Genomic DNA, 27,167 nt, shown 5'->3' with positions numbered 1-27,167 from the left:
TTCTGGGACAAAGGACATTTTTCTGCCTTAGCTATCATCATTCAGCTTTGAAAATTATGTTAATGATAAAAATGTGTTCACAGCAACATAAACCAATTTTATGTTACTATACTTTAATGTCTGATATTCTTGCATTTCAAGCTTCTAAAAACTGCATGCCCAGAACCATCGAACAAGAATGTGGAGAAAGCTTATTGCTGACACTTCTAAACACTTTTGTCCAAGTTAACACAAAAGCTGCAAAGGGTTTAAAATGTGGTTAAAAAACACTACACAACCACCTTTAACAGATAGTTGGTTGCTGTAGTATCTAATGTTGTGTTGTGAACATTAAGAAGGTCTCTAACCAGTCTGTGACCATCCACTCATGGATTCATAAACTTTAAGGACAGGTGGCATCAAAGGAGGCTGTTAATCTCATCTGTTTGCAAATAACTTGGCCCCCATGAACACAGCTCTACAATGATATAATTCTTCTGAACAGTTACAAGGAGGAAGATAAGATTATATGCCTTCACAAGTAATCCTGTTTCACATTTGGTTTCTACCAATGCATATCTGAGGGAAATTTGTTTAGTTTAGGAGTGGCAGGGCTATAAAATTATACAGGTGAAATCTGACCTTTGAGCAGCTAAGCACTAATTGCCAAATCAAATAATTGCTGAAATTCACAGTGAAATTTAATTTTCTCCCTAAATTTGCACCATTAGTATAGGAAAATATTGAAGCCTGAAACTTGTGACACAGACAGAGTGCAAATATTCTCCAGTCACACATCTGGAAACAGGGATAGGAGAGAGGACTTGCCTGTCATGGAAGTGTTGCAGTGCATTCAAAGAAGTTTCCCTTATTATAAAATGACATTTTTAAAATCCTAACTGTAGCAGCAATATCATCCTAATCCCATACATAGTGTCAGACCAGAAAGTAAATCACTTCCATCATATGTAGGATTCACCTGCATACGAATTCAGTAGATCTGCTTTTTGCAAACTATATTCTGGGAAAGGTTTCTCCAAATTGAGTGAAAATAAATAAGAATCCTGACATGAATTTATCACTAAAGATACTCCATCTAGTTCAGCTGTCTGATCACAACAGAAATGCTAGGAAACTTGAATGACTTCTTGCTGCCGTGCCCACCCTGAAGCTCCCTGGTTTCGCCTGTCCGGCAGAGGCATGGTCAGCTGCAGGGGACACTCCCCTGTGTCTCAAGGAGAGTCGGGAAGTGGCTAAGACAGAGCGCTGCGCTGTCTGTCTTGTATGGAGGAGAGGCGACGTCCAAGGAGGCAATAAGGGAGCCGACTCAAGGCCAGGGAAAAATTCTCAGATTTAATCTGAGCTCCGAGGAGCTCCGAAGGCCAGAGCATCTGACAGCAGAAAGTGCCTTCGAGGCTTTCGCAACATCTTAAGCACCGGAGAGGTTAAAAGGGGGAAGGGACACTCATTAACCAAAGGAGAAATTCGGGGGAGTGGAAGGCGGAAGGACAGACAGACACACAAACTAATGGGGGAAATTTAAGGGAGGGACCCCTGGCCTTCATCCACTCACTTGACGCCCAAGGTGGAAGATTGTGGGAGAGCGGGATGGGGAGCCGAGTGATGGACAGGGTGCCAGGGAGGGGACAGGGGAATGACTGAGCATTTTCAGGGAGATTGGCATTGAGGGAAAGGCGGGAAAGCTCGGAGTGGAACCACTGGAAGAAAATGGTGGGTGAAGGGGCAAACCATTACAGAACTGTTCCAGAGATATAAAAACACAATACAACAACTTCTGGTAATCTCTTTGGAAATACACAAATATTTAATGAATATTCCTTTTCCTTCCCAATACACACATCTTATTTTTGTAACTTTTTCAAAACAGACATGGGACTCTAAAATATAGTTTGCCAACTTTGGAGAAAATTCACTGTGCAAGTAGTAGATACTGGAGAAAATCTGCTCAAGATGTCATCAGACCTCTTGGTTTTCCTCAGAATCACAAAGGTCTGCTGGAAAACAGGTATCTGGACTCTGATCAAAATCCCACAGTGCAAAAATTCAATTTGCTCTATTATAGGCAGTTTACAAGTCCAACTATCCAATCGAAGCCTTTGGAGCCTGACAATATAGTCATGCTTTGGACACACCTGCATGTTGCAACTGAAATTATGTGCTTCAAGAAACAGGATCCTTCAGACTAACCAGTTTCAGAAAAAACTGCATAATTTCAATTGCATTTCAGAATCAGAGAATATGCTGAGTTCGAAGGGATCCACAACAGTCATTGAATCCAACTCCCATCCCTGCTCAGGACCATCCCCAAGAGTCACACCATGTGCCTGAGAGCATTGTCCAAATGCTTTTGAACTGTCAGGTTTGTTGCTGTGACCACTTCCCGGGGGAGCCTGTTCCAGTGCTCAACCACAAAATCGGTGAAAAACCTTTTTCCAATATCCAGCCTAAACCTTCCCTGACACAAATTCAGGCCACTCCCTCAGGTCCTGCCACTGGTCACCAGAGAGAAGAGATCAGTGCCTGACCCTCCTCTTCCCCTCATGAGAAAGTTGCAGACTGCAATGAGGTCTCCCCTCTGTCTCCTCCAGGCTGAAACAACCAAGTGACCTCAGCTGCTCCTCATTTGGCTTTGTCTCAAGGCCCTCCATCATCCTCATGGCCCTCCTCTACAAGCTTAATATCTTTCTTATACTGCAGTGACCAAAACTACACACAATATTCAAGACAGAAGACCAAAGATCAGATACTGCATTTCGCTCAGGAATTAACATATAAAGGGTTTCCCACTTTCCACTTAGACCATTATTTCAGGTTTCTGCAAGAACTTATTCCTGACAGTATGTAAGTCTACCTCAAATTTCTCCACAGCTTACTTAAAATACCTGTAGCTATTAGGGTGCTATCAGGGATTTATCTGTTTCACATCAATTTTCATCCACCTCCAAATACACATTTGCCAGCCATGGTATTGCCAGGAGCCTACATTAGAACTGCAGACAGGTGGCAATGGAAGAATCTGTCTATACCTACATCAGACACATGTTGTTATGGCCACAAATGTCAAGGTCCTATTCAGCTGTTGCCAAAAATCAGGTGCCACACTTAGGGAAAAAAGAAAACTAGACTTAAAAAATCCAAGTTAAAAATATTCAGCCAGACATTCATCTTAATGGATCTAACTTTTTTTATCAGAGCATACAGGCCAGCAGCTTCCTTTCTGTTTTCAGATGAAGATTGTTAGACAATTAAAACAAAAAACTTTTGTGGCTTTAGAAAAGCACCAGACACAAGGACCTGGGATAGGGCAACAAAAACTGACAATGGTGCAGTTAGAGTAGTTACATTGTCCAAGTGCTTAAAACAGAGTCACTTCTAAGTAGCTGCTTGAACTTAAGCTTATAGGTGTAAAAGTCAGCTATTCTCTGTTCTGATCTAGTAAAACTGCTCACATTTCATAAGACAGCATAAAATTTAAAGTCTGTTATCCCAGTTCTCATCTCCCTATCTTGGAGAACCAAATGTATTTTTATTTAAAATAAAGCCCTTTTTATTATATTGTGACTACCTGGTTTCTGGAGATATTTATAATTGAATTATAAATCATCTGATTTGGTATGCTTAGCTTCTTTTTGCTCACATTTACCTGTCAGCTGTAATGCTCATGACGCACCTTATACTTGAATATTTTGCCATCCATGGACACATACAGTTATTGTTTAAGGAAAGTCTAAACTGCACAATAAATATATATCGGAAAAATATTTTATTAACAATGTGGTATCATAATGTATGGTATGGTAAAGTTCATTACAAGTTTTCTTTTAAATTTTATCATAGAATTATTTTAAAAATGTTTCTTATTCATTTTTTTATTATCGGCATAGTACGTACCTCCTAAATGTATCAGTTAAAATTTATCCTTACCGTAAAGCTATTGAGGTCAGTGGAGTTTTACCCAGGATTCATTTGTTCCATTCAAACTTGTTATGTAGAGTGTAGTTCAAGGTTGCTATGGTTATTTGAGACACTAGTGTTTTGAATAGAATTACTTATTTTATATGAAAGGCTTTTCCATGTGCTCAAACTAAAGGGAAATTATCAGTTTGTTCTCTTTATGAATAGATCATGTTCCAGGACCTCTTTCAGTTTAAGACATTTTAGTTTAACATATACTTCCTATATTTAGTATATTTTTTGCATGCAAATAAACCTTGAGGAAGATTGTTTAAATAGGTTTCCTTGATGCTGCCTTAGATAAAATTCTTCTCAACTTTTATGGCTAAGAATTCAGAATTGAGTGCCTGTATCTTTCTGTTTCTTTTGGACTGTTATCATATTTTAATTTTGCTGGCTCCTGCAGAGCTGAACTCTCTTTTATTGTTTCTCACACAGATAAATGAAACAATAATGAATAGTAAATGGTAGCACGTTTGCTGCCTGATTTAGTAAAGTCTCTTTTTGTTTTGTCCCCAGATGTGGTGTTAGCGCATTTGGGGGGGGGGGGACTCCCCGGGGGTGTCCCCGGGGGGGCTCCCCTAAGCTGTGAGTTCGCTGGTGGCAGCAGGCAGGCAAGGAGACTCCACACGGCTTCTGAGGGTGCTCATTAGATGAGGTTTATTGGGGGTCCTACCCCTGGGAGGCAGCATGGTTTCTGAGGGAGAGGGGAGAAAGGGGAGTGAGGGGGGAAAGGGGTGGGGGAGAGAGGGGCTGAGAGAACACCGGCCAGGAGAGCCAGCGAAGAGAGAGCGAACCGTCCCCCAGGCACACTGAACAGGGAGATTCAAAATGGGCGCGGAACAGATTGGGCCAATGGGATTACAGACACAGGATACTGCAGGGGAGGATCACAGGCTGGGAATAAACCATACATTTTCCAGGGGTGAGACAGGGCATACCATTTAACTAAAATATAACGCCATAATTACACTCAATGACATAAGGTGCTTTTGCACAGAAAGACATGTAACTTGGCCTGGTTAATTATGGGGTAAGACATGAACTCATTTGTTGCTAAATTGAATCTCAGGAGCCAGATCAGAGAGCTCTGGTAACACAATTATTGCATCATGAATAACATCAAATTCCTTCACAGTACATTAAAACCAGTATCACTTAATGTTTTCCCAGAGCAGGCACTGTTCTGAGTAAACAGTTTTCAGATGCTTAAGAGGGGATGAAGGAGCCAAATTCTACAGGAGGATAAATAAGCAGAATGAAGCATGTGTTAAATATCCTCATTTGAGGAATCAGAGACAGAGAATGTCTTGGGTTGGAAGGGACCTTAAAGATCATCCAGTTCCAACGCCCTTGCCATGGGCAGGGTCACCTTCCACCAGACCAGGTTACTCAGAACCCCATCCTAACTGGTGCTAAACACTTCCAGGGGTGGGACATCCACAACTTCTCTGAACAACCAGTTCCAATGCCTCACCATCCTCACAGTAAAGAATTTCTTCCTAATAGCTTTATCTAACTCTACCTTCTTTCAGTTTGAAATCATTATCCTTTGTCCTGTCACTGCATGTCCTTGCCTAAAGTCTGCTTTCTTATAAGCCCTGCTTAGGTACAGGGAGGTGCTATAAGGTTACCCCAAAGCCTTCTTTTCTCCAGGCTGAACAGCCCTAACTGTCTCAGCCTTTCCTCACAGAAGAGGTGCTCCAGCCCTCTGATCATCTTCATGGCTTTCCTTTGGACTCGCTTCAGCAGGCCCACCTCCTTCCTATGCTGAAGGCTCCAATCAGACAAAGTATTCAGGTGGGGTAGATCCTGCCTCGTCCTGCTGCCAGACTTCCTTTGATGCAGCCTAGGACACTGCTCAGTTTCTGCATTACAAGAACACCCTGCCATCTCATGCTCCATGTGCCTCAGTACAGCTTCTAGGAAGATCTGTCCCATTATCTTCCCAGGCACAGAGATGCAGTCAACACATTGATAGTTTCAAGGGTCCTCCTTACTACTCTTTTTAGAAATGGGTGAAATATTTTTTTCCTTTCTCCAATCTACATGGACTCTACCCAATTGCTATGGATTTTCAAATATAATAGAAAATGGCTTGCAACTGCATCAGACAATTCCCTCAAGATTCTGGGATATATCACACCCGGACCCATAGACTTATGTATATTCATGTTCCTAAGGTGGTAAGTAAACACTATAGATATCAGTCTTGAAGAAGAATCCAGATGTGAGTTACTGGTCTTGCAAGAAAAGATGCAAAAAGATGTATAAAGATGTAAAAGATGTATCTGTAAAAAGATGGCATACTTGTAAAATGTCATAAAAATACATCCTCTGGGGTACTTGAATGGAAGCAGTAAAACCTTGGGTCTCTATTCAGAAGTACTCCAAAAATTGCTGAAAATTATATGGTTTATATACATATACTACCATATACAAGAAAAATAGAAAAGACACTAGCTCCTCTTCCACAGAAGAAAGATAATTAATTATGAGACAATATATAATAATACATTATAATCATACAAGAGAATTACACTAATTATAATAAGACAATACATATTTAAATATACCTTAAAGTTAGTGCTGTTTTCATTGACATTTCCTCTATTTTACTTCTCTGTCTGTGCTAGTGATGTGCTTCTTACAAACTGCTGCTCTTTCTTCTTTCCCTAAAACTTTGATATCTTCCATGGAGCAAACCCAAGACTATGTGAATTATCTGCTTAGCTCTCTTTGAACTTGCTCTAAAGCTGCAGCAGCTGGTCATCATTTATGGAGGCCTGTTCTTTGAAGACCTGGTAGTGACCCATTTTGTCTTGCGAGCATGCAATGATGTTCAGGAGGTGCAATGATGCACAGTTTTTTCCCTCCCTTCTCCCTCCTGACTGGCAGTCAGGCAGCAACTCAGGATGAAAAAGTGACATTTAGGGGACAATAAATTTCCCTACCCCACATACCTTGAGTGGAGGTGGAGAAAGACTAAGAAATTACCCTAGACTTGCTTTCACATTTTAGCTAGCACAGGCAGTGTGGTCTCACTGGCACCTGGCAATTCAGGCTGAGCAATGCGTGGCTCTGGCAAATGGTTGCATCAGAGTAAAAGCAGGAAAAAAATTGCAGTTCTTGGAAGAGAAACTTTCTTTCCAGCTTATGCCAAGGCAGTTAAGCTATGTGCCACCCAAAGGCTTGTGACAAGGCCACTTTTGCCTGTGCAATTAGCTGTGCTGACAGCAAGCTCAGCTGAAAGACTTGGCTCGTGCTTGAGAGGGTTGCCTAAGTACAGACACAACAAAAATGAAAAAGCTTCCTTGGCTGTGGACACTGATATCCACAGACTTCTGCAGAAAGCAAGGACTTTCCATTACAGGTAGCCTAAGACAGTCTCTCTTATGCTACGTTATAATCTGGTAGCCTGGTAGCTGTGTGATTTCTTTACATTGAATCACTTTCAGTTGTACTTAGAACACTTGTTATACATTTTTCCCCTTTAAAAGTTTGTCTGCTCACAAATTTAATAAAAACTCTGTTCTTTAAAATAGAATTGAGTGAATATTAAATGCTTATTCCTGGAAAATATGGTTGCTCATTAAATTTGACAGTCATTGCTTATGTGGTAAATGCTGTCAGTGCCAAGAATCCTTTGGCAGTTTCTGCCAGCTACAGGTCCATTATTTTAATTGCCTTTAACCTATAATCAATATTTGCTGCTTTCAATACAACTAGATGCATAGCTAAGCGAAATGGAGGGGAAATATGTAGTCTATTGCACCTTATATTCTGATTTAATGTGTATGAGATGCAGGACAATGCATCATCACAATAATCATTCCATCATCAAAACTATTCCAGATTCTTAAGCAATATGTCAAAGAGGAAACCAAGCATTTTTCTCTTACGCCAAAAAACTTGATGTGCATTTTTAGGTCAAATTCTGTTGCATCAGTGTAAACTTATAATTGGTGAATTGGTTAATTGGTAGCTAGTGACATTTAAGTTATTTGCAAATAATAACGGAATACTGCACATGGGATTGGATTTCTTTCATTAACTGTTGTAAAACTATGCATGTTCATAACAGAGTTCCAGAGGAGTTACTGAAACCTAAAATGTGTATAAAGGCAGCTTTTCTCTATTCTGGGGATCAACTATTAGATGCTGTGTCTGACAACTGGGTAAAATGAAAGACTGGAGAATGCCATGCATTTAGAGAATGGCACACCTTGTGGGAGTCATTCTTAGTGCATCAAAGTAATCACACCTTCAGTTACATTATTTTGCATTTCTGATGGTTATTTATTTTTCTTTTTCTTTCCTATTTTTTTTTCTTTTTAAAAAATAAAGGAGCTAAAAATTAATATGGAAAATAAGTAGATAGTTTTGATCCAAAATGTGCAATAGTCTTTCTACCAGTTATATTTGAAAGGTATGACTTGAAATTTTGAATTATCAACCCATCCTTAGCCAAGCATAGCTTGCATTACTTCTATACAGATTATGTCTAAATATGACATTTAGATCAGGCCCATTCATATCCTGAATTGCGATCTATGAACCCCTTTTCAACAACTCTTAGCTCAGTTGGTCAGAGCATGGTGCTAATGGTGCTAATAACACCAAAATTGTGGGCTCAATCCCTGTGTGGGTTATTTACACAAGAGTTGGACTTCATGGCCCTTGTGGGACCCTCCACCCCAGAATATTCTGTGAATCTGTGAATCTGTAAGCTCTTGTGACTGAAAGGAAATAGTTCTTGGTAAAGTCTCCACTTCATCACAATTAGAACAAGCAATCCCTTTGACTTCATTTGGGGTAGAATTTCATCCTTAAAGTCCAGACTGTTTCTTCAGAGAAATTGCATAAGCAGTGCACAATTTAGACTACTTTCATGCATAGAACACTGTAGAAGCACATTCAGTTTCTCAGTGCTTAATTGCATCGTGGAAAAGAGGCTAGTTAGATAAGTAAATACATAAATCTATTTAGATGGCAGAAAGGGAAAAGACAAATCAAAGACACAGAAGCACAGACACAGAAAATATTGTGTTCATGTCATTTCCATTAATAAGGAATTACTATTACTAGGTTGTCCTCTTTAAATTTCTCAAAAGTAAGCATAACCTTTTTTTCATAATCTTTTGCTCCCTATGTACACTGTGAGCTTGCAAACACACACAGTCCACTGCCTCCTGCTTGCTCTGCAGCCTGGCACAGGTATCTCTGCTCTCAGCTGACAAAATATTGCTGTTTGGCCAGCTAGCAGAGCACATTTCTACATGGGACCACAGACCCCCAAGGGACACTGAGCCCATCTTTGAACTGTAGCCACACTAGTGAGCCAACTCAATAATTTATGTTTATTAATAATGCATCTCAATGAATCATTACTCCTTTAAATTTTAAAACAATTGGTTTAGTATTTTTAATATTTATGTACCATCAATGAATGACTCTCTTATTTATCTCTATGTATGTCTCTACAGACATACTTGGATCATAATAACAAAGATGCTGGCTCTTAGTGGAGAAGAACAAGATTCTGAGGAGAGGTCAGACTGGTAATTAGGTGGAAGAAAAGAGGGTGGAATAGAGCTGCACATAATCATTGTAAAAGCTGGAATTTGCAAAAGGAAATACTTCCTCTTGTTGATATCAACTCCCCACGCCAATATCAGTGCAGTTCCTCAAACTGTGAAGAGCTAAGATATCTGTAATATGAAGAAATTAGATTTGTTATGTTATAACATTATGCAAAAGGTAATGACAATAATACATCTAGTCAGCAGCTGGCTGAACTGCAACACTTCTGAACTCTTCTTACAAACACCACATGAGTTACAAAGCCATTATATCTACAGGAGCACACCATAAGACACTATGAGTCATGTATTTTAAACAGTGCAACTCATAAATTAGCCATATGACAACCCAAAGCTGTTAGCTGCTATACCATAGCTAATACAAACAGCTGCTTTCTCTGAGGTAATAGTGGTTTTTAATTCTACCCCTTGGTGACACTTTTTAGATCCAGTAAAACAATTTTTACACAAGCCTAGTACATGAAAACAAAGGACCAAGTGGTTGTAGAGCAGACACATAAGTTGAAATTGTCACATACAGGAAACTCACAGCCAACTACCCTGTAGTCGAAGCTTCTGGAAAGCAGTATGTATATCCCAAAACTTTCTCTCAGCAGCTCTGGAAAAAGATTGACAAACCTAAAAATGCACCCTGTTTGAAATCTGTCTGTTTTGCCTATTAAGAAAATTAATTCTAATTTTCCAGAAGTATAATTGATTATTAAAGATATGAAGGATCGTAGACAAATATTGGACTATATGCCAAGGATAGCACGTGCAAATACAACAGGCAGAATTTAGACCCAGTATAAGTGCTTTTTATAATCAAACTACAGGTTGCAAGTTTCTACCTCAGCCCAAAAGCCTATATATAATGATTTCTAATATTTTTTGTGAGTCCAGCATTTTTTAGTCTCCCTATCACAATTCCTCAGTTCAAGCTTGTCCTCCAGTTCATGTATCTGTAGCATCCAACTCAAGATCCAGACAATCTCTAAATCATAAAAAACATCCTTCCCAAAATGCTGTAAGAACTAGCCCTGAAAGAACATTACAGTACAATAATCTTTGTGGTCATAAACCCCAAATGTGACAGAGCAGCTCTCACACCAAGCTATTTTTCTCCTGCCTTACACTATTGAGGCACATGTCTGATGGAACAGTCATGACTCCTACATTCTAAAATTTGTTCTATTTCCTTATGCCAAGCTTTTAGTTTAAGGTTTATTCATTTCCTTAGATTCTGTAAGGGGAAAAAAATAAAGTTTTGTTTAGCTAGGCAGAGCTCAGTATTTTGTAGTTACCATACTTATGCATTTTTCTCTTCAGGTTAAACTTCATTTTTTTATTAAAAACCCAAACCAACAAACAACAAAACAAACAAAAACAAAATCAGAAAAAAATGCACAAAATAACCCACCAAAACCCCCACACCAAACAAACAAACCTGTTAAAAACTTGCTTAGAATGTTTCAGTTAGCTGACAAAATCTAAGATCTTACAGTAACCTGTCTTCCTAAAAACTCTGCTCAAACACTCTTTTACCTACCAATATTCTTTTAAAAGACAAGTTGTTTAAGCCTGCTCCAAACAACCTTTTATAATTATCTAGGTAGATCATTCTGAATGTGTGAGCCTGTGCCTCTGGCCTGTTGCTCTTATAACACTTTAAGAGCACAATCTCTGATGGTGCAGTAAGTCTGTGGGGAGAAAAGGATTCAGGAAAGGTACTTGGACATTCAACATGACTTCCAGCTGAGACCCACAGCATCTCTCTGGGAGCCTTATGATAGCAGCCATCAGAGCCACAGAATACATTTGATCGACAGCTTTTATTTGTATAAAAATGTTAAAGCTATTTGAAACAATAGTTTAATATATTTGAATATATGACCAGGGAGCTTTTTTGTTATTTCCCAGGAATAATGACAACTGTTTTACTCAATGCACAGATCTCAGTGGAGCAAGGGGTTGTAAGTCAGTTTAGAGGCTGAACAGATATCATAAAGCACAGAATTCCCACTCAGCTAATTACTAAATCACAGTAGATCTTGAACTTTGAATTAAATTTAGGGTTGTGCTATCTAATAAGTATCCATATTATTATATATTTATAATCTTCAAATACATCACCAGTTATATCTCGCTGAGTACTGGGTGAACAAAGCAGAGGTGCTTGGTAAGTACCAGTAAAAGCAGAAAATTTAATAAAGTATTATTTTCTCCCTAAAGAAGAGAGATGTAGACAAATAGGATTTAGTCTGAATCACAACAGAGACAATATATAAGATACTTAAGGAACTAAATAGAAAGAAAATCTCCATTAGGTTGGAAAACTTGCATCCTTTGTGTTATTTAATAATCCAGTGCTGATTCAGAAAGCTAAATGCTGGGCCCCAAGCTGGCTGGAGAACACTTAGTTATTCTAGATTGACTGAGAATCACATTCTGATGTCAGGTTCATGTCTCTGCTAGACATATGTCTGTGCCTCTGACAGTCATTTGCAGACAGAGATCTTTCAGAGGCAGCAAGGAAAGGGGCAAACTCTGCCCAGGTATATTATAATGATATGCATTTTAATACATCAAACTTGTGAAACAACAACATATATTTATTGAAAGGTAAAAAAAAGGAAACAGAAAAATAGTACAGCATGAGGCTTTAAATGATGTTACACAAATCCTGATATGTGTGAAAAGTAAATTCCTACTGGCTTCATGAAAATTGCACCTCAGGTTCTGTCACTGGGTGCACAGTATGTCAGGCTGCTCCACATAAGGAATGAGTACCCTACAGCACTTCAGCTCCTCCAACTGCCCTGTACCTTAATCTTATTTATATGCTATCTCGCTCCCCTAAAAACAAGCTTAACAGTTCCAGCAGCTACCCAAAGCCAGGTGGACACTTTCATAACATGGATTAAAAAAAAAAAAATACAACTTGTATTCTGGTGTGATGATTAGATTAGTCATATTATTTCTTTGGAAGCTCTGAAACCCTCATACATGTACCATCCTGCCCTGGGTGCTCAAGTGGAGCATGATGATATGTAACACCTCAGACCTTTTTCTTTCTTTGAAGGCCAAACATTCTTCATCTCAGTTCAAAAATTAACTCGATAAGATTTCTCAAAAGACTAAAGACTCTTCCATAATCCTCCTAGGATCTTTTCTATTTCCTCTTATTGTCTGTTCTGATACATGTACATCAGTCCTGAAACCACTGGGCTTTGTGTTTCCTAGGTAAAACTGATCTGAGTCAAGCAAGCAGTGTATTTGTATTCTTCAGCTATATTCTGGATGTTATGGTAGTTAAATCATCTGTTATCGATATTCATGCACTCAGTTTTTTTATGGCCCCATAAGAATTTATTTACATTACAACGACTGCTGTAATAAGTATCCAGCCCAAAAGACCAAATGTCTCATGGTTGTTTCTTGCATATAGAATATCACTGCAGTATGGATTTTCTGTATTATGTCCATTAATTAACAGTAAATTACAATGCAGCATCTATATAAAAGATGTTGAATATCCCACAAATTCATTTTTATTACTGTTATTACACTGAATGTTAAATGAATTTAGAAATATAGGACCTTTTAAGTGTCGGCAGATGTCTTTGATCAGTCTTTTTATCCTCTTTGGTACAATTTAATGAGAGATCATATGTTAATATGCAGCTGAAAAAAACTACCTTTCAGACACAACAAGCCTGAGAAGAGCTTCCAGCTGTCATTGCATATACCAGACCTGTAATTACCAATCACCACAGAATAAATTTTAAAAAGCAAGCCACTTAAATTAGAATACATGCAAAGTGACTGTAGGCTTAAACTTAACACCATGAGATGAATCTGTTCTTATTTAATTGCAACTGATATGCTCTTTTTAGTCTGCTACTAACCAAAGTTATTCCCCTCAGTTTGTGCTCAATCTTTTCAGAAATGCATTTCAAAACAGTCCCTCTGAGTCCCAAATATATAATTCTTAAAACTCCCTCCTGATCCTCCATATGGATGATAAAATATTACTCTCTAAGAAAGTTTGCAACAACTTTCTAATATCTATTAGTCCTTCATTATCCCAATTAAGTAAGGACTTTGATGAGTCTCCCTGAAGGAATGTTTTTGCAATTCTGATTTCTGTGCATGGGACATTGATTGATTCTGAGTGGTTGCAGATAATTGCTTGTGTTGTCAATTTGAATCACTGGAGTCTAGTGTGATACCAAGATGATTTTTTGCCCTTTATATACATTTTATATACCTTTTATGTAACCTTAGTACTAATAGGATGCATGCTTGCAATTCCTTAAGTCAGATACCTTAGCATAGTCCTAGTATTCTGTTAGGCAAGGAGATCAAACATCCTAGAGTCCTCGTAGCTGGAGGACGGAAAGCCCTGTGCTATCTCAAAAAAACAAGGTCCTCTCTAGAATATGTCCTGAAAACTAAAGATTTGGCTATCCAGGGGGGAATTCCTCCAGATGGGAAGATATCACACTATTCATTCACGTCTCTCATTGGGGCATCTTTGTTAGATATGCTAATGGCACATTCCACTTTGGCAAAGTGGTGCACCATATTAAATACTTGTGGTCCTTATTAAATACTGAGGTAAAAACCCTTTATCCCTTAACTATGTCTGGCTCTTAATTTTTAAGACCAGGAAAAGGCATCAAGTACCTTATACTGCACTTGGGAGAAGACCTATGGCATTATCTTTGGACTGTACCTATACCAACGAAACTCTATAAATACCACACTGGGTTTTATAAGCTGTAGTAACTTATTAATAGTTGATAATACTATGCACATACTCTAGTAGACTGAAAAATCAAATTGTTGCCAATAATTTTAAAAAAGTTTCTCTCTAAAAAACCTCTGAATCAATTCAGAGAACTGTTGTATCGCTCTGGGGAATGGTTTCCCCCCCCCCCCCCCCACCAGAGACCCTTGTATCTGCAACCATGTTAATTTAACCCTTCCTTCCTTTCTGGACCCAATTGGCTTGGAGCCAATTGTCCATTCCTGAGAAGGAGGGTAGAAAAGATCATGCTTTTCCATTGTTCGCTCTCTTTCCCTCTTCCTCCCCTGGAAACCTCCAGGAATAAACGTCTTGGACCACATCAGGGGTTAGAGCCTCTTTTGGAATCTTTTGCCTCAACCGTGAAATATTTCCCCCAAAGCTCTCTCATATCTGGGTAGCCTTGTAACTCCAGGGGGCTGTGGGGGTAAGTATTTCAGAGAACAAAACATTTTACTTACTTAAGTCTCTCCTGAAACTGAGATGTCTGCAATACATGAAGTTCTCTTGTGAGCCACTATATTTCACTCAAACTCTTCTTTTTCCACATTTATAGTGTGTACTTTTATCTTTGAAGTGAGGGTGAGTGTCTGTGTTAGTAATGAAGGTCAGTGTTATATTTGAATTTTTCTCAGGCACAGTTTCCTGAGAATTGACATAATCTTTATTCTGTGATGTCTTGAGTCATTTGATAAATATCACACTTAGAAAATGTTACCACCCAAGAACATTACCTATTTTGTCAAATTTCCTGCTACATTTCTGAATTTCAGTTGATTGCTTCCAAGGATCAGCATGCAATGCATAGCTATTTCTTTATCTATTTTGGCCAGTATTAAAGCAATTCACACAGTAATAAGCCACCCTTTGTATCATTTTTGAGGCAAGTATCCTTTGTCAAAATGGCTCTTTTGCTGCTTTATCCAGGTTGATGCCAAAGAACTTTGACAGAAGAATTTCTTTAAGACTAATCTGAGTAGAACAGATTTCTTTCACTCCTGGGAGTACAATTTGTATTTGTTGCCTCCATTTTCCATCTTTAAAGTCATTTACTACCAAGTGGGCAGGTTTTACGAAGAAGGAAAGGGTTTAGGATAGTTCATAATGTTCTCCAAATACTCTCATACCTTTGTTAGAAGCAAAATCAGAACATGAGAGCTGAGTCTGTGAGAAAAAAAAATCTACTAACTTGAAAAACCAGACAGGTGGTTGAATCCCAAATGACACATTAATTATTTTCTGCAAAGATCTGTTCCGAGTAAAGAACAGACCTTACCAGTGAAGGGAAACACATCTGAATATTAGTCTTAAGTAAAACAAATGAATTTTCTTTCATGAACTATCTCTGGAAAATTATTTAATATTTCTTCTAAGAAAAGAAAAGGGGAGGGAGAAAGGAAGGCAAGCAGGAAGACAGGAAGGAAAGAAGGCAAGAAGGAAGGGTGTGAATGCTACTCGGGAACTCTGATGCCAACTCATAACAAGTAGTAGCTTTTTGAAAGGTAAAGTACAAGAATTCATTATGACATTTTCCAATGATAGAGATGAAAATAATGATACCCTTTTCCAATGGAGAAAAATGTGCAGCCTGACCACTACAAATTTAATCCATTTCTATACTAGCTTGAACCACATTGTAATGCACTTGGATATTGAACACCAAACAGGATTTTTCCTGGTATTGGAAGTGACAACAGAAAGATATACCTATATATATTCAAGTGTCACTGGAACTGATAGTCAAAAGAACTGGGAGTATATATACACAATCATTTAAGATGACAGATTTTCAACCCTGAGGTAGATGGACTTCTTTTAGACAGTCAATGAAAGGTCACTCAATCTTTCTGAGACGATTTTTCTATACTAGGTTTCACTGGTTTTACTGGAAAATATTTAAAGTTCTATAAATAGTATTTATTAAAGCCCGAGAAATAGGTGCTTTAAATTTTTGCTCTCTGGGAATTTGTTCTCTCAGGGAACATAAAAATGCAATCTCTGGAGGCAGCTCAAGAAAAAAAAATTAAATTAAAGAGAAGTTGAAGGGCAAAATCAGCAAGATAAATTTTAGAAATAACTCTGAAGAGTGTGAAAAGGGACTTAGAGCATCACTGCCAGGTAGAAAAAAGAAAACAAATGTCACAGGTAAGGCTGAAGATGAGTTTCTTTTCTTTTATCTTCACTAGAAAGGTTAACTGTGATCAGAATTTTAAAAATTAATTTTAATGAAGAGATAGGCATTCAAGCCAGAAGAAGAGAAGGGCAAGTTAAAAAACATTCAAATAAATTCAATGTGTTCAAGTTAGCAAGTCTTGACAAAATCCATCTGAGAACTAGTCAAAGCAATTTCTGAGCCATAGAAAATTATATTTGAAAATTCATGGAAGACCAGTAGGGTCCCAGATGAGCAGAGTAAATGTAGAATCTATCCTTTAAAAGGGAAAATAAGAATGCAGAGAATTGTAGATGAGTCAACATAACTTTTTGCCATTTAAATATTTTAAAAAATATATTTACAATCAGACATCTAGAAGATAGCATGGCAATATGAAAAGCTAACAGGGTTTTGCTACAAGAGATTAATCTAAATTCCATCCCTGACAGAGAAAATGGGCTAGCATGTAGAGAGAAACATGATTTAGCACAGCTAATGATTTAGCATGGCTCTTGGTACACTATATTTTCCTGTAATATTTTCCTAATCAAGAGGAGAATTTTTAGGTTAGGTGTTATTCCCATTAAAAGGAACACAGCTGGCTGGACAATTACTCTTTAAAGTATTATTGGTATTTCACTATCATATTATGGGCATGTCGAAAGAAAATTCTCCAGGGATTTATCCAGAACTCAGCTACTGCCAGGAGCTAAGGCCACTATTTTCAGTAATGGAGGAGGAACTGGTCAATATGCTTGCAAACTATGCAACTGTTGTAGAAATGTGGAAGACTGCAAACATGTTCTAAGAATACCAGAGGATCTCAACACACTTGCGTCTCATAGTGACAAAATTTGCATTGAGGTAAATGCCATTGTGGAAGGGGAACGGAATGGAAAGTGTATCCACCTATGCAAGCAGTAGTGCTGCAGGACATCATCTGAAGTGTTCTCATGGTTCTGTCAGGAAAAAAAAAAAAAAGACAGCATTTTTCCAAGGATGCAATAATTACAAGAATCACTTATTCTGTACTAGTGATATTTCAGATAAAATTTTGAGTTTAGTTTTCATTACCTCAGTCCATGACAAAAATAATGAAATTAAGGAGAATCTGAAAAAGAGAGAATGCTAAGACACTTTGTAAATGTGTCATACTGGAAAGCTGTTGAGAGGATCAAGTGTATTTCATCTAGACAAAAAGATCCATCAGTTCTACATAAATTATGAAAATTTGTAACTAATAAGATAGCAATCAATCTCTGTCCATAAAGATGAACAATAAGAAAACTGCTCAATAAAGTAACAGCAACCAAGAATGAAATTGTACTTTAAAAAAGTCTTTCAAAAAGTGACTCTGGAAGTGGCTGTCTTGGTATATTGGGCAACATCTACACTAACTCTTACTCTTTGTGACTTAAAATCAGTAAACATCTGAAATAATTGGATTTCCAGTACTCCAGGACTAGAACAAGCAGAATTGAGTGTGATGTCATCTGTTCAATCAGAGAAAAATGAGTCTGGGTCTAGGTGGACCTTTGTGAATTGCCCTGAAAAAGGCCTTTGAAAAGCACACCAATTGTTTTTGGATCTTCTTTGATGTAAATATTCTTCACTGGGGTTCTTAGAAAGTGGAATAGTGTTGACTCAATTAAACAATCTCCTGTTTCAAGAGATCTAAGTGGTTTCCAAATTATTGAGTATGATCTTTCTTTGCTGTTATAAATAGATAAAAATCCATTACAGCTGGTTTTTCTTCCACCTATTTTCACTCATTAGATGAGTTTCACTCTAAATGCTTCATAATTCATCAAAGGTGAATTTTTGTTTCCTCCAAATATGTTACTATCTGTGTGAGGCAGAAAGCAAATTGTAGTTCATGTGTCTACTCCCAATCAACATAATCAGGATAACCTTCAAAAGAAGGAAAATCGTGACAATTCTAGTCTGAGAAGCAATTTTGTTCAAACTGTACACAATACCAAATTCCAGTTTCTGATGAGCAGTTAGTTATTGCTGTCAGGACTTAATTTCTCCTGGGAATTCTTTTGAGTGTTTGGCATCAGATGCTGAAAGCATACAATTTTAAACATAGCAATGTACATGCTAAATAGTTTCTTTAACCTACATGGCACTATGAACTGGCCATGACAGCTGCTGAACCTTTCCAGAGGAGTCATAACAAAAGAGCTGTGAAGAAATTCTAAGCATATAGTAGAGTGGAAGGGAAGCAGTGACTGACTGAGTGGTGCTGATATAGAAGCCATGATGGATATTAAATATATCTACAAGTGTATATTTATGTCTCTTTTAAATTCCACAAGAAGCACTAGCTTAGAACAATTGCACTTATGAAGATTTTTCTTAGTCTAAACAGTAGTTGTGCATGCAGCTGAGAAAATTGTACAATGGAGAGAAGAAAAAGTTTCAGAAATAAATTTTGTGCCTTTAGAGGAATTCAAAAGCAAGGGATAAAAAAACCAGAAATTATCTAGGGAAAAGAGTTAAAAGTTGTTTTACTCAGTTTATACTGGCACAAACTGTAAAGCTATCAAATAATAAGTACTATTTATTTATTCTGAGTTAGATTTGATACTATACCAAGTGCTGTAGGAAGCACAGTTCCTGAAAGCGTGCATAGAATCTGCCAATTTTCCTTCTGTCCCCCTCCTAAAAATGTCAGTGAAATCTCACTGCTTGAAGTCTTTCCCAAGACCCCAGGAAATCAGTGAGACAGTTACCCAATACTTATGTCCATCTCCAGTTACAACGAGTTACCTCAAAAGAGGCAGTGGATTTCTGAATGGAGTTTGCAGTAGTTACCTTCCTCCAGCAGAATATGCCTCAGGAAACCTGCTTAGCTGGAGAGTAGTTATTTCCTGCTAATGATTATTGCACATGCTCATGTTTTGACAGAGCAAGATCACCCATTTCTGACAAGCAAATTTAAATGTCAGTGTGCAATTTCCTATGCTAAGCTCTTGCCTGAGCACAGTTCTTAATACCCCAAACCTGATGAAGAAACAAGGAGGATCTGTGCAAACTGCCAGCAGAGCCCTACAGCTGTTCTTGTCTGATTATTCTACTTTGGCATCAAATTTGTAATTTTGAACAATTACACTGTTCAAATTTCAGTGATGGGCAGTCCACTGTGCAGATCAAGCTTTCTTGAGTGGCCAGTCTGAGCAGAACATGACCAGCCTACAGCTCACATGGTTCTCAAATCTATGGAAGTCAGGATGTGCCGTTTTATTCTGGACACCACTGTACTTCAAGATATTCTATAATAGGTTTTCCAGCAGAAATACAGTACATCCCTAATGAATCCCACAGTGCTTATCTCACAATAACTGGGCACACTGCTCAGTTATCTGATCAGCAAACCCCAGTACTGCAGTTAATTCTGAAGAAAAGACATCCAAAAAAAGAGAGGTGCACCCTTCTTCTTAACTCCATGGAAAAATAGCATGTTTGAATGATAGTTTTAATTAAATTACATGGGTTTAATAAGACTAGCCAGTTTTACGGAAGAAAAAGCATTCTTTGAGACTTTTTAAATGCTTTCATTCCTTTTTTTTCCCTGAAGAATGTCTTTAGCGGTGCTACATCCTAAAGTAATCTAGTATCTAAAGCTGTCAATCTAATAAGATTTTTTTTTGCCACTGATAATATGACATTTGATGAAAACAGGCTGTAATCAAATCATTAATATAAATGAAGTACAATTTGGTCTTTTAACTTTAAAAATTAAAATCAGGCAGCAGTTAAGTAGCACATATCTCTGGACACTGTTTTACCTATAGTACTGTTAATATTCTTTCCTGCAAATAGTTGTCTTTTATCAAGGTTTTCTTACAAACTTAAATGAAAAAAAAAAAAAAAAAGGAACCAACTATAAGGGAAAAAAAGTTAGTAAAATTTTTAATTCCAAAAAACAAACAAATAGGAAACATTGGTTTGTTTGGGCTTTTTTTTTCACATGGGTTATAACTGTTGAGAAGAAAATTAACAAGTTGGACAAAAGCCATGAAGATGATTAAGGGCCTAGAACCTTTTTCATAGGAGGAGAGGCTGGGAGATGTGTCACTGTTCAGGATGAGTTTATCAATGTGTACACATATCTGATTGCAAGGAATGAAGAGTGAGTCAATGGTGTTCAGAGACGAGACTAAAGGCAATATCAACAGTATAGAAAACATGAAAGTCCATCTGAACACAATAAAATTCATTGCGAGAATGTAAAATGTTCACAGTAAAAATTGCTGGAACTAGTTGCCCGAGAGCTTGTGGAGTCCCCATTCATGGGGTTATTCAAATCCAACTGGATATGCCTCTGAGTAGCCTGCTTTAGATAGCCCTGCTTGAGCAGTGGCAAGCTGTACTACAAAAACTCAAGACATTTCTTCCAATCTAAAGAGTTCTGTGATTCTGTGATTCTAGTACAAGTCATAAAAACTGAAGGAAAAGAGATTCATGGCTGCTCCTAGGGAAGACTGGATAATTGCTGCAGAAGACATCCTATTGACATACTACAGAGTGGCAAGGAAATTATTAAACAGAAATATCAGAGTCAAGAAAGAGAAGCAATTGCGTGAAAGTTCTTGAGGAATCTGACAGTTCTAGAAGTATGGGATTTTCTGAAGATAGGAGCAAAATTTTTTATTGATACAAATGAACCCTGTTCCAGTCAAGTCAAAAAATAAGCCTTACAACCACAGAATCATTAATATTAGAAAAGACCTCCAAGATCATCAAGTACTACTGTTGATGGAATACCACCATGGTCACTAAATTGTATGATGAAGTGCCACATCTACTCATTTTTTTGAACACTTCCATGGATGGTGACCCTGTCACTTCCCTGGGAAGGCTGTTCCAATGCTTAACCCTTCTTTCTGTGGAAAGAAATTTTTTCCTGATATCCAGCTTGAACCTCCCTGGTGTGACTTGAGGCCTTGTTCTATTGCTAGTTTCCTGGGAGAAGATTGCCTTTAGATTACACCACCTGTAGATCTGACCTGTAAGAGTTCATCTAATGTCAAGAAATGAAAAATTATTAATATTTCATTAACTCAAATTTTGGAGGGTTTTCATCTGAGTGCAGAAACCTTCTTGTTTTAAAGTCAATAAGCAGTGAAATATTTCAGGTCTACTTGCAAGTAGAAACAGTAGAATTGATACATCCAATATTCACTAATACTTAATATTGTGATGTCTTCTGCATAAAATTGATATATTTGCAGTTTGCATGCTATTGGTAAGCTTTATAGATCATCCAATTGAGAGAGAGAGAAAATACTGCATTGTGCAACCACGCACTAGCTGAGCTAAAGACAGATCGCTAACAATCTAAACAGGAAGAATTATATTAATGAGAAATACTGCAGTAGTTTTAAAACAAAAATTGATTCAAGTTTAGAAAACTTTTATAGATGTTTCGTATGCTGGCCAAAAGGACTGACTCTGACCTTATTTGTAACATAAAGATAAATATAAAATCAGAAGACTTAAGGTAATGATGTAGAGGAAATTTGTACTGAAGCACAAATGAATGTATTTAAAGAACAAGAGATTAATAAATTATCTTGATAAATTCAAGGTTTTATGGATTTCAAATTTAAAATATTCCGCTACACTGAAAATGTTTTACTGAAAATTACTTTTTTTTTTTCCTGATAGGCTAGCAATGTTCATCACACTGAAGTCATGAAAAGACTATGGAAAAGGAATGAAGAAATTTGACAAAGAAAATGATTGTGCTGGAAGGGTTAAAAAGAAGACAATTGAATTTGTTATATCTGACCTACCGGGATGCTCATCTGAAAACACAGAGAATTTAACTAAATAAAGGAAATAGAGAGGGGGTGTGTTGGGAACATATCCTGGCTCTACAGATAAGCTTTTTTTTTCTCCTGGTAGTTTGCACAGCCTCTTTGCATTTCCTCTCACTGTAATAGAATTATATAATTGGGAAATAGCTTTAAAGTCAAGGGCAATAATGGGGCTTCAGAGGCATAGAGAAACTGTCTGGTAAAGAGCTTAGTATGTGCTACAATTATTGTCTCCATTAAACTTTTCTTTAATCATAAGAACTGATGTTATCTCCATAAAGGTAAGCAAAATCAGTCTTACAGTAGAAGTATTAACCAGAAAGCAGTGTCCATTTTAATTACTTAGGTTTCTTCCCCCTGATTCTTCCTGTCTGACTGCCTATGTGGAAAAACAGTATTTTGTAAAATGCCTACATATTATATTTTAACTTACAAGTGCCCAATTTTATGGACTTTTGGCATATGACTGTAGGCTTTGTTTGTAATTTTGGATTTATTGTAGCAAGGTAGGATGATGTTTTCCAACAGTAGAAACATGACACTTGTCAAAGGAGCTAATTATAACTAGGATAAATGGAAGCTGGCCTAATACCAGTAAAGGATGTGATATATACTGAGAAAATTTTCTCACTGTGTGAACCAAAAAATATTTGGACAGGACAGGGTGATCATGTAGTGGTACTTGGCAGTTTTTATTTGTTGAAATTCAGAACAGATTATCAAAATCTGTATTGGAGAAATTGACTAGGTAATAGTTTTCTTTTATCCCTCCATTATTTCTATGAAGATAGAGACAACAATTTTAGACAAACATGCAAATGCAGTGGAATGTTTAAGGAAAAGAAATGGAAATCTATAGTCTTCATAGGATAACAAAATACAGTTTGATTGGTCAAGAATGTAAGCAGATCATGAAAGTGATGCAAATAATTAGATCTATAGCTATATCCTACTGTAGCCTTCTCCTCACAGGTACTTTGTACTTCAGAGGTAAAGTAGCCTGGACTAAAAATTCTTCACAGTTCCAGTACCAAGCTAGAAGTTGTTGTGTTCACAGTTCAGACACATGCTATTTCATTAGCATCTTACTGTGTATTTCTTAGGTTTTCCTTTTATTCTGGTTTTAAACAGCTTTCCTACTCCAGATCTTACTCTAAAGTCATATTCCCAAACATGCATAATAAAAAATTTTTGGACCAATACAGATTTTTTTTTCTGTTTATAGCTGTATTACATGTTAATATTAACCTTGATTCCAAGTTACCTATTGTCACTACCTACTCATATACTGGTTGTCATTATATGAGATCAAAAATGGAACAGAGGCTAGTAATACATTAGTCATGAGTTATCTCATTTATTTACGTGTGTAGTCATGAAAAGATTTATTTTTAAACTTCACTATCAACTTAGGTTAAAATTTCTCAATTTCTTCCTTGAGGAAGAAAAGTTAAATCTTAGTATTCATTTTTGTATTTTACTGCTCGAGTTAAATGAAATATAATAAAACCTTAACTTGAAAGAGTGACACTAAATCAAGCACTGCTGTATGTCTAACAGTCATACCAGAAAAAAAGAAACAGGAAGGCTTTTTCAAGAATAAAATCCCAAGGTCCATGTCTACATTTTTTCATGTCCAAATTTTTTTAAAGACTTAAACTAACAGCTTACAGGTAAATCAATCATACAGATAATTTTTTGTCCATATACCTTTTAACTTGTACAAGACTTGAACAGTAGAGGGAAAAGGACATAGTTCTAGGAAAGTCTGAATAAGTCAATTTTGTTTTCATTCCCTTTGGAGGCCCTGTAGTGTTCTGCACTATATGCAGATCTGTGCTAAAATGCTGATATTCATTCTTGGTTTCAAGTATTTTATTACACATCAATTTAAATTATGTATTCTGCTTGACAAGGGAACCACTTTGCTTATCCCAGCAATCTCAAAGTTGGGAAAAAAAAAAAGATTTCAGTGTCATTAAAAGAGATTTCCACAGAGGAAGATGTATTTAATTGTTGCTCTCTAGCCTCTGGGCTGGAGACATCTTGCTGTAAAGTTATGACATTTAAGATGTTGACTATATAACTAAGTCAGGGATCCTGAAGATTGGATTGGCAGAGAAAAGCAGGACAAAACACAAAAGGATGCACAAGCAAAGCCATCCTGGCTACTGGATTTCAAAGTCCTAAGGTCCCTGGGACGCTAGGGGACCATTTGGCTCTGATACAAATGACAGTGATAAAAACCATCCCTGGGCATGGTAAGGACTTAGCGTAGACTAGGGGCTGTTCCCAGCAAGTAGCTTACATGAGGCTGTGCTGTTTTACAAGTGGGTTGGCATTACAGACACAGCTCCATGCCACTTGGCCTCTGTGCCAAGATGACATCCTGATCCCATTTACTTCCCTATAACAGACAGAACCTCATATTCATTAGCTATGCCCATTTACTATGACCATAGCTGTTCTGTGGTATGTCCTAACTTGGAAGCAGCAACAACACTCAATAAAGATGTAGAATATTAAAGACTTTTCTATTATGGACTAACATAATTCTTTTTCTAGTACACTTATTTAAAATATAGAAGTGGCATGTCTGTGTCCTTATTTGTTAATTTAACTTCTTTGGAATAAATTTTCTGGTGTATGTCTATCTGGTCCTCTACCGTACTAGGATATGTCATGCTTTTCTCAGATAAAGCTAAGTATACCTTTTAAAAGTCACTGGTAATTTCTGTTAATAGTATTTAGGCCACTTCTCCTAAATGCCAGAAAGATTCTGTTTTCTGAAATTCAGATTAAGTCAGATTAAAAATAATAATAATAATAGTAATATAATAATAACAGCTGTATTGGAAATAAACAAAGAAAAACATCCACTAAAACTCAAAACAACACAACAAATCAAACCAACATGGCAATCAGAAAATTTTTGTCAAAATCCTTCTTTGGACTGAAGTTGCTTAAGCTCTAGCTGAAAGACAGCTCTTTCCTCACTAATGTGAAACCATTGTCATCGAGCTGGAGATACTTGGCAGTTCTTGTTCCAGCACTGAAAAAACTTGGTTTCACAGCAAACAGCTGTCTCTACATGAGAATCAAATGTGACAAAGACATTTAGGAAAAAAGGGTTTCAAAGTGTTCAGCATGAAAAATGTTTCCTTCTAGACTTGGTGAATCTCCAGCTGTTATGCTGAACAGATCAAAGTTGTTTTCCCATGAAGGTTGATTTATAGAATAGGAATGAATGACCATACATTGAGCTCCTTGAAAGGACATTTTTTGCCTCCCAGACAGTTATTCTTTTATATGATTATGTTAAACTCACAAGGAAAGACCAAAATTATTACGAATCCTGCCATAAAACTATAACTTGAGGCAAAATTTAATGGTGTTCATCTCACTAATTACAAATTTGATATTTTTTCTTTTGCAAGGATGAAAAAATCCAAAGTAGAATTAATTTGCAAAGTGCACACTTGCTGTTTTACAGTGGGCAAAATCTTTTCAGTACGTTAGATAGAGAGTTTCAAATGTTGTATTTCAGTCCAGGAAGGAACCTTAGAAGGTCACATCTCTTGTTCTTCCCTCTGCTTACAGCCACGATAACAACACATGGCAAGGAGAAGGCTGATGTAGCCTGTTACTCTAATAGGGATCCCTCTAATGCAAGGAAATTGCCAAGGGGACAGGTGGAGAGGATGGATAGACCTGAATCAGCTCCTTCTTTTTCATCCTGTTTCCTCAGGTGAAATACCTTGAAAGCAAGGCAAGATCTGGCAGCTTTTTAACCCCTCTGATCCACAGCTTTTGAAACTCATCATTCTGCCAGACATGAAGGACAGTGTTTGAGGCTAATCAAACTTGTGTTGTGAGTCATACTTCTACATAAAGATGGCATCATACCACATCTAGCTCCTTCCTAGCTTTCTGAAGCCCAAATGTAATTTAATTTTGTAGCAGTAGAAAACAAGCTCATTCCATTTCTCCAAATTAGAAAGTCTGTCTAGCACTAACCTTTAATCCTATGCAAATGGGTGCATTGAGACAACATGTATGCATGGAACAGCACTCCCAAACTAATAAAATATTTTTTTCTGCAAAGGAATGGAAGATACTGAAGAGAACAGTCATAAAACATTCCATTTGCAGCATGTGAAAGAAAAGGGGAAGGCTTCACTCGTGGGTAAGCCAAAATAAAAGCATAGAGTAAGCTCAAAGGTGCAGAGTAGGATAATGGAGAATATTTGTAAATTGTCTCATCTCCAAATAATCTGCCTTCTGTGGTATACATGCCAGCCACCTTCCTGACTGAGTCTGCTCTTCACATTGCAATCCTTATGTGACTCAGGATCCTTCTGTTCCTGTATTCCAGGATTTTTTTTTCATAGAATCACATAATGTCTTGGCTTGGAAGGGACCTAAAAGACAATCTAGTTTCAAACCCCTTCTATGGGCAGGGACACCTTTCACTAGTTGGGTTACTCAGAGCTCTATCTAATCTGGCCTAAAACACTTCCAGAGATGGGACATCTACCACTTCTCTGGGCAACCTCTTGCTGTGCTTCAGTCCCCTCACAGTAAAGACTTTTTTCTATTATCTAATCTAACCCTACTATCAGATTGAAATAATTTCCTGTTGTCCTGTCACTACATGCCTTTCAAAAGAATTTCTCTCCATCTTTCTTGTAGAATCACTTCAGGTACTCTAAGGCTTCAACTAGGTAACCCCAAAGCCTTCTCTTCTTGAGGTTGAACAATCCTGATTCCCTCAGCTTTTGCCTGCAGAGAAAGTCCTTCATCACTCTATCTTGGTGGTCCTTCTCTGGACTTGCTGT

The sequence above is a fragment of the Anomalospiza imberbis genome, chromosome 1 (assembly GCF_031753505.1).
Source record: "Anomalospiza imberbis isolate Cuckoo-Finch-1a 21T00152 chromosome 1, ASM3175350v1, whole genome shotgun sequence".
Classification (NCBI taxonomy): Eukaryota; Metazoa; Chordata; class Aves; order Passeriformes; family Viduidae; genus Anomalospiza; species Anomalospiza imberbis.
This window is presented reverse-complemented; position numbering follows the sequence as displayed.